We start from the raw sequence: 11575 nt of genomic DNA, 5'->3' as shown, positions 1-11575 counted from the left end.
CTATCTTACCTAATACATACACAAATAATTGTATATTCCATATCCTGATAGAATTATATTTTCTGGTCTCCAAAGTGCTAAAGAACATTAGTTATTCTTGACATTGACTTTAATTAAGCATATTTTTAGTCATAAAAGTGAGTAACAAGTTGCTTACTAAAAAAAGTTTTCATATCACCATTCAAAAATGGGAAGGGAAGAAAACAGGATATATTGTTTAGCCATTTTATGGGTTATGAGTATTTAAAGTTGAATTGTAATACAGTGGAGGTATTGTCCACCTTGTATTAGTGATATGTTTGTGTTGCAGTTATTGTTACTGAGGAAGAACTTTAGTTCTGCCATACTGTATGCATTTTTCCCAGCTGTTTACATTAGGAACAGCTTTTGTATGTCAAATATGTGAACCTGGCTCCAATATGCAACTGATTTACTGCTCTTGTCTTCAGGGCCATCATCTCAGTGAAACTGGAGGACATACCAGCTTTGACAAACTGTACAGGAAGTTTTTTTGAACAGATCAGACTTGCTAAACCCTAACGTCATCAGTCAAACAGGTCATTGACTGAGTAAAAGCTGAGTAGTTCTTGAGGTCTGGGTCACTGTTTAATATCAGATTACAAGCTTCTCTTATTTAATAAAAATTTAAAGGATGGCCCCAAGCTCAGAAAGCCATTGTGCACATGCCTGTCTTTAAGCATGTGTGAAGTCCTGCTGATTTGAATATGAGTACTTCCTGCAGCAGAAGGGCATGGGAAGCTGGAGAAAAGTATGTGCAAGATCAAATGTTGTCTTCTTGGGTCTTGATCTCCTTGTGAGGTCTGAGTACAGTAGCATCTTTTTTTTTCCCCTAAGATCTTGAGATTATTTTCTTACCACATAAAAATGTACTTAACAGAAAGCAGAGTCTTGATTCAAAGGCTAGTGTTGCTTGTCACAGTTATTTGGATAGACAGATATTTTGCTGGATGGACTCCTGACGTGCATTTGTGTATAAGTGCTGTGAGCTCTCACCGAGAGCTTCAGGCTCTGTGTGTAACAGTTTAGACACTGTGTTTAGATCTCTTAAAAACTTGATTTTTTGCTATCACAAAACATGTGTGGAAGAGACTTAAAATTAGCATTCTGGAGAAAAAAAAAAGAGACACTGGATAGAAAAATAAATATAAAATAGTTATTATGGCAAAAAGAAATTCAGATAAAAGTAATTTTAATGTTTTTTGAAAAAGCTATGCAATAAAAATTCCCACTAGTGCTCTATGCCTCTTATGCCTTGCTCTGCTTTTAATGACATAAATTTCCCACAAGGAACAAAAATAGGAAACTGAGGGAGAAAATAAACAATGATCTACTTACTTTGAGGTTTGTGTGATTGCTGTCACTATGGTGTCAGAAAGTCTCCTATATAAAACACGCTTGTTTTGTAATCACACATTTTCTAGGGTACTTCATAACTACTAAAAGGAAATTTGAAAAGAATTTTCATCAAGATTGGAGGCAAGAATATGTTTTAATTTAGAAATAAATAAAGTGATGTTCATATTTCTAAGCAATTAAAATTGAGTGTAGCAAGAGTTTACTGATTTTTTTTTTCCTCTAATTTTTTAATCTTAAGGGTATGGGAGAAGAACTGCTTTTGTCCTGACACCATAAAGGTCATGTTACTGTCATCTTATTTTGAGTGCTTTATTACAGTCATTTAGATATGTTAAAAAACTGTGCTTTAAAAAATATATTTTCCTGGAGTATATGTGATTTCTAATATTTTCTAGTGTAATGATTATAATGATTATCTATACTCTTCTCAAAATATTTTGAGGGTGTTTTGTTTTGGGGTTTTTTTGGTGTGTTTTTTTGGTTTTTTGTTTGTTTGTTGTTTTTGTTTTTTGTTTGTTGGTTGGTTTTGTTTTGTTTGTTTGTTTGTTTGTTTAATAAAATTCATATCTTCTTCCAATGTCGCCATGATTTTACTCTCAAAACTGCTCATGCCAACACCTTGCATGTCTGTGTAGGTAGTTGCAGTTGTATGCTTTGCCTTTGAAAGAAAAGGCAGATGAGATCAGGTTTGTGTTTCGCAGCATTTGGCTGTGTATCTTGACATAAACTGACACTGTACCATTTTTAATGCAGTACCTCAGACACAAAATGGTTTGGTCTCCTTCTTTCCTCTCTAGAGCAGAATTTGATACCTGGCTTTCTCCCAAAACTGAGAGCATTGTAATGTGGGAACTCAACCTGCTAAACTTGGGAGGGAGTGGATAATTGTTGTTGTAGGTGTTCACATACCAGAGCATTTATATTTACTCCTGTTTGTTTCTAGCAACCCTCACCTCAGCAAATTTGGCAAGTCTCTCCATTTAGCCCACATCTCTATTGTTGATAGACTAATTGTGGAATTCAGCATTTGCACACAGAGCACTACTGTGGTGTCTCAGGAATGTCTCCTTCAGTGAGAACAGAGATCGTTGTTCTTTGCCTGGAATGTAATTATCTGAAAAAAATCCCAATTGCTTGACTTCATCTGGAATCACTATGGAGCTGTGAAGAAAGTGTAACAACACACAGAAGGTAAAACTGCTGTCAGTGCCAGTGTGTGAAGAAGTGCCTGCCAAAAAATTATTCTATCTTAAGGTCACTAGCACTTAGAGATTATCAGGAAGTTCCATGACTTTGAAAAATAAATAATTTTTGTCTGGAGTTCTTGGCTGGTGTGAATCAAGCTGAATTGTGCACGTGATATTACAGAGAAAGAGATCTCACAGTTAAACAAAATAATTCTTACAGTAGTGCTTTTGATCAATGTTTTACTGTACACAGAGGGCATTTGGGAATATTTTCATCAAGTTGTCAAAGATAATATCCCAGGTATTTTTAATAAAAGATGTCATATATTAAATACATGCTTAAATTTCATGTTTGCAGCCTGCACCACGAAAATAAAATTCAGCCTATACTTTTAGCATTTCAGTACTTTTTAAAAGGCTTACTTTATTTATTTGAATGTCCTGTTTTCCTGAAATCTTCAATATAGTGCAAGTGGAACCTCAGAAAAGAGCACAAAATATGACCCCAGTATGGTGTGCAGACCCTTTATATAACTAAATGTACACCAGTTGTATTCACTGTTTAAATCCACAGAAAAGAGAGATCCACACTCATGAACTTATTTGCATGACCATGGACCAAATTTCAATGTAATTGGCTTATTCAAATCACATTAGTAGGAAATAGACATTAGGAGACCAAAAAATGCAAAGAATGAAGGCATTTGCAGCCTTATCTAAAATCTCTTGCACATAGGTAGTCTACTCACTTTCTGAAAGTCCTTGGAATCAGAACAAAAGTTAAATGAAGTAGTTCTAAAACAGGGCTGCAAAGTTAGAAATTATAAATAGCTTTGGACCTTCTTAAAGCTTCCAGTACATGAAGGATATGAGCACCTTAACACCACCTTTGTACAGCCTCTTTTCAATAAAATGTAGAAGAATGCCTCCAGGTAAATGTCCTTACATAGCACATGGATTTTAAATAATTTTTACAGAATTTCTCTTTGCAGAATAATGTTATGAGTATTTGCTTAAGAACTGTGTATGAAAACTGATTCTCAAATGTCTATAGTTTGAAAGAATGTTACATAACATAACAAAAAAATATCCAGTACTCTGTAGTTTTGGTGGGGTGAGACTAGAACATTCACATTTTAAGGAAAACCTCCTACATAACTATTCCTACTCAAGGCTTGTCATCTTGTATATGTGATATCATGTAATTTCTTTTGAAGCCTGTTGCTAATTTAATAACATCATGAGAGAGTAAAATTTCACCATAAAATAACTCCCAATATTCAACAAATTTCAACAGTTGTGTCCAAGTCTGTAAGAAATTTTATAAAACAGTGTAGGTTTACATAAAGCTTTAAACATACCCCTGTTAAAGAGTTTGAGGCAATTTGAACCACATAAAATCTTCTTATAAGGAGTTAATACAAGGAACTGTTCAAAGGAGGGAATGGACATAGTTGAAAGAAAAAAAGAATCACTTATACTATTTGCTTTCCCAGAAAATAAAATAAGGTTACCATGTCAAATATATGCAAAACCCCAGAAGATTAAATTAGGCAAAAAATCTTGCATAAAATATAAGATGGTTTTTAAACTTGAGTCATAACAAATATGTTCATATAACTAAAATTCTTAGTGATCTTAATTTTGTTTCCCTCCAGTTCTACAAATTATTTTCCAGCATACTTCCAGGTCTTTCCTGTGTACCCCCTCCCCACACTGTTAGCTAGGTGACTTGCTGGAGGAGGAGATCAAACTCCTACAGATGCTATAGAACTATAATTTCTATATTTTACAATGTAGTACTATATTGCTACAATTTCCTTATTCCCTGGGGTTTCTAGTCCTCCTAGGACTAGAGGAGACTAGTCCTCTCCTGACCTTGTCTTTTTTCTTTTGGCTCTGACTTCATCTTCTGCACATGTTTCCCTTCTGATATCTTCTTCTGAACCTTCCATGTGTTTTTCTTGTTCTGTTCCCATCACTCAGCTTTCTGCACAAATGATTTAACTTCATCATCCTTTCTCCATCAGTCTCCAACACCCTACCTGTAGCTGAATATAATTCCTTTTATTTTGATCATATCTGGTATTTCTTAATTTGAGTCTAACACTTTTTACAATGATTCTCTAGATCAGGAGGGCAAAGGACCAAAGGTAGAGAGGAAACAAAACCTCAGGAGAAGCACCAACAGCTTCCTACAGAGTGGTTGCTGTCAGTCTTCTCCATATTCATTTTAGTCCTTCTTGTTCATGCAGGTAGACTGCTCTGTTAGTAAAAGGAAGATACTGATGTTGTATGAAGTGAGACTTTCAAGAGATACAAAGTTAAGTACTTTTTAGTGTATCTTGAAAAGATGTCAAAAGTATAAAGTGACTGTCTACGATATGTGAGGTCATTGTTTCTTTTTCTGCAAATAAAGAGGTATTGGTAGGTCTTTAGCAATCAGTCAAGAGGGTAGCAACAAAAAATTATCTTACATTGTCTTCCTTTTACCTGAATTCCTCATCTGCCTCTCCTGAACTAAGCCTCAGATATTTCTTTACTGCCTAGAAGAAACTGGCAAGACTCTCTTTATTGAATGATGTGAGAAATAACTGGAATAGTTTTGGTAAAATTTCCCATCACTGAAATGTTCAGCATAAACAGTTAAAATCGGGCAAGGTTATAAAGAACTAAAAATGTGGCTTCATAAAAGGAAGGCTCAAGCTCATCATTTGTACAATACAACAGTTTGACAGATGGTATTTTTCCATAGCATGAATTACAAGCTAAATTTTAAGAGCTGTTGTTTGAATGAGAAGATGGAGGAGAAAGTGAAGGAAGTCCCCCTCATAAACCTGCACACACTGTAGTCAGAATATCAGTGTCCTTACCTTGAGAACCTCAGGTGCAGCCAGTGACTGTCTTTCTGTACTCTCTGGCAGCCAAGGGTTTGCAGGAGTACAAGAGCATAAATAAGAACAGGTTCTGTGTTTTTTCTGACCTGAGCCTTAGGAGAGAGGGCTTAACAGCCTACCTGTCCAGTTCTTCAGTGCCAATACTGCTGCAAACTCTTTCTATCTGTATTCAACTATTTCTATTCCTACCTATATCCAAGGAAAAGATTTTGAAAATAGGGATGTTTCTGATGAAATAAAAAAGAGATACATTAGTGCCACTGGTTTCTTTTTCGCTTAAGTCTTAAGCTACCTGTTTAAAAATGTTATGCACATTCTGGACACTCACCTTATTCTCTCTTTTTGAATGTCTAGTTATAAGTTTGCACATTTTTAAGCATTTTAAAATTATTTTCTAATTTCCTTTGTTTAAACCACCTGCTTCAAAATTATCTTTTTTAAGATTTTGTTTTCTCTTTGTGGCCATCAGTGGCATGCACATAAATTTGAATGTGAGAGTGTTGTCAGTATATACAGGACACAGAGGGCTTGGGGCTGTTCCTTTAATGGTCTCAGTGAAAATGCAGAGTGTCAGTGATTTGCAAGACAAGCGTGATCAATACTTTTTCAGCACAAAACCAATAGCCATTTTCTCCATTGCATTATTTCCCAGAAAACAGAACAGAGATGGCTGCATTTAATGCAATTTTATATGAGGGATGTTTAAAGAAGACCTATTGAGACCTAAATTAAAAAAAAAAAAAAAAAAAAAAAAAAAAAAAAAAAAAAAAAAAAAAAAAAAAGATAATTTATGTTGCATCTAAAGTGAAGGTAAGATGAAGAACAGTTTTTGGGTGTTACTGTTATTTAGTTACCTTTAATAGAAATCAGTAGCTGAATTCTAGAGTATCTTAAAGCTTGTTCTTGAAGCGATGGATAAACTACTGGGGAAGTGTCCTTGATTTTCAGATGGACTATGGAATTTAGGAGAACTGCATTTTTATTGTAAAGTTCTTAATGGGGCTTTGATGATACTGTAAGCCTTCTGAGTGGTCACTAATATTTGAAGACACATCACTAGGGTTAGTATTAGACATAGCTTCATCATTATCCATAAAATATTAACTATTTATTATGAAACAGTATTCTGTGTTTTTGTGCATCTCAATCATGCCTACACATTTTAGAGGTTTACCAGCAATCTATAAAATTTTATTCTGTGTTTTTGTGCATCTAAATCATTCCTACACATTTTAGAGGTTTACCAGTAATCTATACAATTTTACCACTGAAATGGTGAGGCTCAGTTTAAGGTGTGATTAAAAGTATTATTAATCCTAGTAGAAAATTAAAGCTTTGAAGATTCATCCTTCCTGAGCTTTCATCATAGCAATTAAGTGACATAACCTCATTAATCTGCAATAAAAGTAATGTACTCTTTTGGCATATCTTTAATAATAGAATGGCTTGGGTTGAAAGAGACTTTAAAGATCGTGTAGTCCAACCCTGCTATCATGGGCATTGATACCCTCAACTAGACCAGGTGGCTCAAAGCCCCATCTGACATGGCCTTGAACATCCAAATTCTCTGAGATCAGGTATAAACGTTCCTCAGAGTGGCATCCTTTTTTTAAACTGATGGAATACAGCCCTTAGTATAACTCAAGAGGCACAGACAGTTTATCTTCATGGGCTGTATAGTCCAGAGTGGGATGGGCAGTAGTGGGGAAAAGCATGTATGGGAGAAGTCTCTTTGTGCATGTAAGAGACTGAAAACCTGAGATGTTTGTGAAAATAGTTCCAAGGGTTTTGGCAACAGGAAGAAATGCCACTGGCTTGGAATGGATTATTTAGCAGAATGAAGAAATATTTTGAAAGGACCCATATGATAAACTATCTAATTCATCTTTGATCTTGAAAGCTACATTTGTCTGTTATTTCTTTTCTCCCTCTGTTGTTTTCAGATCCCACTGGTTTTGTCAGGTCTGGTATTAGACATGCAAGCTCCTAAGGGCCTGGAACATGTTTGCCTGTGTGTTTCCCAAAAGCCATTCTGAGCACTACTCATAAATAATACATTTGTGCAGTCTGCACACTGTCTGACCCAATGTAAGTTCTCTCTTTTTCAGAAGAGAATCATTAAAGACGTGTGCACATACACACTAAATTATCTTCTCCAAGAAATATGAGAAGACCCCTTTTATGTGGGGCGGGCTCCTGGTCACGTCAGCTGTCAGTTAATGGTTAGAATTCTGGCTGAAGCACCAGACAGCCACACCAGCATTCCAGTGCTCAGCCCACATGCCTCTGCTTCAAAATTAGGCCTTTGCAACACTGGGCAGCTGCTGCTTTTCAAAAGTATGAACAAAATGTAGTCAATTTGGGACAGAAACTATACAAACAATTTAAAAAATGAGTTTGAAAATTAAGTATGCACTATGGCTCATATGCTTTAGTTTGTCCAGGACTATGCAGAAACTCATAAGAGACAGTAAAAGATGTAATCCAAATACTACTACTACTACTACTACTACTACTACTACTAATAATAATAATAGGAAGAATACTCAGAAAGCAGATTCCTTTACCCTCATTTTCTTAAAACATTTTGCTGCAACATGTTATTGGCTAGAATAAGAATGTTAGGAACTACTCCACGAATCTGAAAAATTTCAAAGGAAGAAATTAATTATACCTTTAATTTCTGTTTTTCCTGATGAGCACACAATTCCTCATTCTTTCCCCCATAAAGCAACCTTTAAACAGAGAATACTCTTGTGCGTTTTGTAAAATTTTAATATAGATTTTAAGACAGAATGAGATTTACTTTTCTATGTGCACAATGAGAACCTCTTTGGACCTCCTGTATGTAAAGGTCTTCCAAAGAGCTGTGTAAAATATCAAAAGTGTACACTTGATCCTTTCATAGCCTAATTATATTATTTCACAATTTTTTAAATAAAGACAGGAGCAGAGCCAAAACTCTTGTTATACCACGTGGATACTTGGTGTGTTGTGGTTGATGTTTTAGAGACAGGACAATATGTTTGTATTCTCCCAGACACCATGGCTGAAGAGCTACTTCTGCTTGCCCTGGCCTTTGAACCACCTCCCATGGGAATTTCACTGAGCAGAGAAGCCTGGCATTAGACCTGCTCTTTCCAGGTTCCTGAAGTGCCAGAAGGCAGCTTTGTCTGGAGATACATCACAAAGATGACCTCAAGGCAATTATGCATGCTGTGATCCAGGCTGGGACTGCTCTGACAGGGGAAGTTCCATACACCTTGTAGGTCAGTTGGCACGAACATACACCTCTTTTTACATCATTCTAGTGAACCATATATACTAAAAAAAAAAAGGATTATTGAATTAGAGTAAATAAATTTATACTATCAAATTGTACCATCCAGTTTAGATCAGTTTAACTTCCATGCCCAAACAGGAAGTGTTCAGAGATTTAAAAAGCAGCAATTTGATTCATAAAGTAGTTATGACTTCAAAATGTCAAGGGGAATTAGTGAAGCTGTAAAGGAATAGCAATAGTAAACATAATTCTTTAGGCTGGTCATTTACCCAAGTAAACAAGACAAATATAATGTAGAGGCATAGCGCACAGACTATGTTTTTGAAAAAAAAAATTGGTTACTAGGAGAAAAAATATGTAAGAACAAAAGTAATCCTTGATTTTATTTTAAGCAGTGCAGTTCTATACGTAGCTGTCAAAGAACCATTTTTTCATCATGAGTGTAAAGTGTAAAATTCATCATCTTGGTTGGATGAAAGGAGACATAAAAATGCACACTGCATTGTCTACCTTCAAGTACAGCAATGAGATTAAAATGAGAATGCTAATTACAAAGCCATTCTAAGTAGCAGCTGAAACATAGGCTGCTTACAATTAACACATCAGTTGTTCAGTGTTCATGCATATCCCTGACTGAAAAAAAGAAACAAACAAAAACATCCCACTATTTTTACCAAAATGTAAAGAAACAAACACAAAGATTGTTGGAGTTAATTGGCACCCTAACAGATGATCCCAAAAAGAAGAACGCTTTTTAGAAATTGTAAGTTTTGTCAGTATTTTAAAAGCAATGAATGAAGAAGCAAGGTAAATGCAAACTCATAGGAAGTCAGGCTGAAATTATTTTGAAAAGCAATTTGCTTAACTAAAAATAACCAACCTCTTTTTGAAATGACATGTTGAGAAGCTTTCCTGTGAATGCAAGTCAAACTGGAGCTTTTCTACTTAGTAAAAACATGACCAAGACTATAAAATGGAAATATAAATAGAAAACATGTATTCACTATTTCCCATTCAGTGCTAAGTGCACCAAAAGTACCATGCTGCTGAAAATTTTAATACAATTAAAATAATTATTTCCATCCAATTCATAATGAAATGATGAATTTTCTTGCCACAGGATGAGGTGAAAAATAAGGTGATAAGGTAAAAAGTACATGTGGATTGAGAAAAAAAATTAAACAAATGCATGATTAGAGGTCCACTTGTTTCAGCTAAAGATGATGGCCTGCAGGCAATCACCAGCTTAGGAAGCTCTTAAACCATTACTGTCTGGAGTATAAAAGGAATAAACTCAAAGTTTTTATTCAGTATCTATTATTAGACTTACTTACAGATACAAGTCTCTATACTGAACAGCTCTCCAGGTTTGAGTTGACAATGGTGTTCTTGAGGACTTAAATTGAAAATACACAGCATGGAGTGAAATACAAATATCTTTCTGAATTGCTCTGATAAAATTTGTTCTTTTTGTTAAATAGAAAAACATCAAACTATTTATATATGATATTTATATAGCTGAAAACGAGCACTGCAAATTGTTACTTCCACAGAATATAGCAACATTATAATGAGCTATGATATTTAATCTAAAACATAAATGTTGTTTTCTAACTTTCCTAGCATTTTGCATGTGGTGAGACATTGGTCTCCAAGTTGATAATTAACTCTTTTGAAAACTGAGTATAGAGAATTTGTTTTGTAAATTTAATTCCTAGGAAGGCTCTTAGATGCTGAAATGTATGCAGAGGTTTTCATTAAAATCCTTCTCATTTGTTTTTACAGGTATTATTCTTACTGTTTATATTGGTCTCATGTATTTTAAAACTTGTTTAGGAGAATGTCTTTGGCACTTTGTGAACCAGAAATGTTGGTTCTTTGAAAGGAAATTAAAGGTGATATCACTGGCACAGTGGGAGGATTGTTCTAAGTATGAAGTATTTGAATATACTTTACCTAAATCTTAGAGTACTGTGTTTAAATAATTTTTCTTATTTTGCACAAGCTTATATTGCATCGAGCCATCCAGCTAAGACAGCAAAGTGGTAGGTATATACTTGCTTTTTCTTAAGTATATACTAAAGCCCAGTGTTTAGAGTGGGCATAGCTGTTGAAGACAACCCAGCAGAAACCTTGCTAGTGTTTAGCTATATTGCACATTCAACTAGAACATTATTAATTGTTAGCAGGGCCAGGAAATTTGTTTTCCTGGATGTCTCCTATCAAACAGATCAATAAGGCAGGATGACAACTTGATAAAAAATAATAGTGATAGGTGGCTCTGTCTATTGTATATCACAGAGGCCAAGATATTTCAAAGAATCATCATCATCATCTAGAAAGAGTTATACTTATTATCTACATTTTGCAAGAAATCTCAGACAATTATGGCTGTTGTCATAAATGGGTATATGCTCATATTTTCCACAAGCTTTTAGGACTTCCAGTGGTTTTGATGCATGTGCTTCACATCATACACAGATAATATTTCAATCATGTCTTTTTAATCTGTCTTACAGAATGAAGAAGGTTGAAGGAATCAAAACCCAACAGATGTGCCTTCCCAGTAATGTAGGATCTTGCTGCTTTTGGCCAAATAACACAAGTATAATGTCTTCAGTAGCAGTCAGAACAGATTAGAGTATTTCTTTACTTTTTTGCATCACAGATATACAGAACTGCTTCATCTTATCTGAGATTCAGGTAAGTGCAAAAAAAGCAGGATATTAGATCCAGGTGGCATTAGAAGGGCCATTTTAATTTTCTTTGTTCTACCCTGGCACAAGACCTACCTTTATAAAAAAAACCCTTTATTAGCAAACACTGTGCTG

The 11575-nt window shown here is 34.9% G+C and overlaps 1 long non-coding RNA gene across 2 annotated transcripts in view; it reads left to right on the top strand.

Moving 5' to 3' along the window:
* Positions 1–911: 911 nt before the first annotated feature.
* LOC134550277 (uncharacterized) overlaps positions 912–11575 on the top strand; it is a 76633-nt gene continuing 65969 nt past the window's right edge. For both annotated transcript variants that reach the window (XR_010080299.1, XR_010080300.1), the window contains exons 1-2: positions 912–2568; positions 11264–11447. This is a non-coding gene — a long non-coding RNA (uncharacterized LOC134550277). The remainder of the gene's footprint in view (positions 2569–11263; positions 11448–11575) is intronic.

The sequence above is a fragment of the Prinia subflava genome, chromosome 4 (assembly GCF_021018805.1).
Source record: "Prinia subflava isolate CZ2003 ecotype Zambia chromosome 4, Cam_Psub_1.2, whole genome shotgun sequence".
NCBI lineage: Eukaryota > Metazoa > Chordata > Aves > Passeriformes > Cisticolidae > Prinia > Prinia subflava.
The sequence above is the reverse complement of the archived record's forward strand: the minus strand, read 5'-3'. Positions and strand labels throughout refer to the sequence as shown.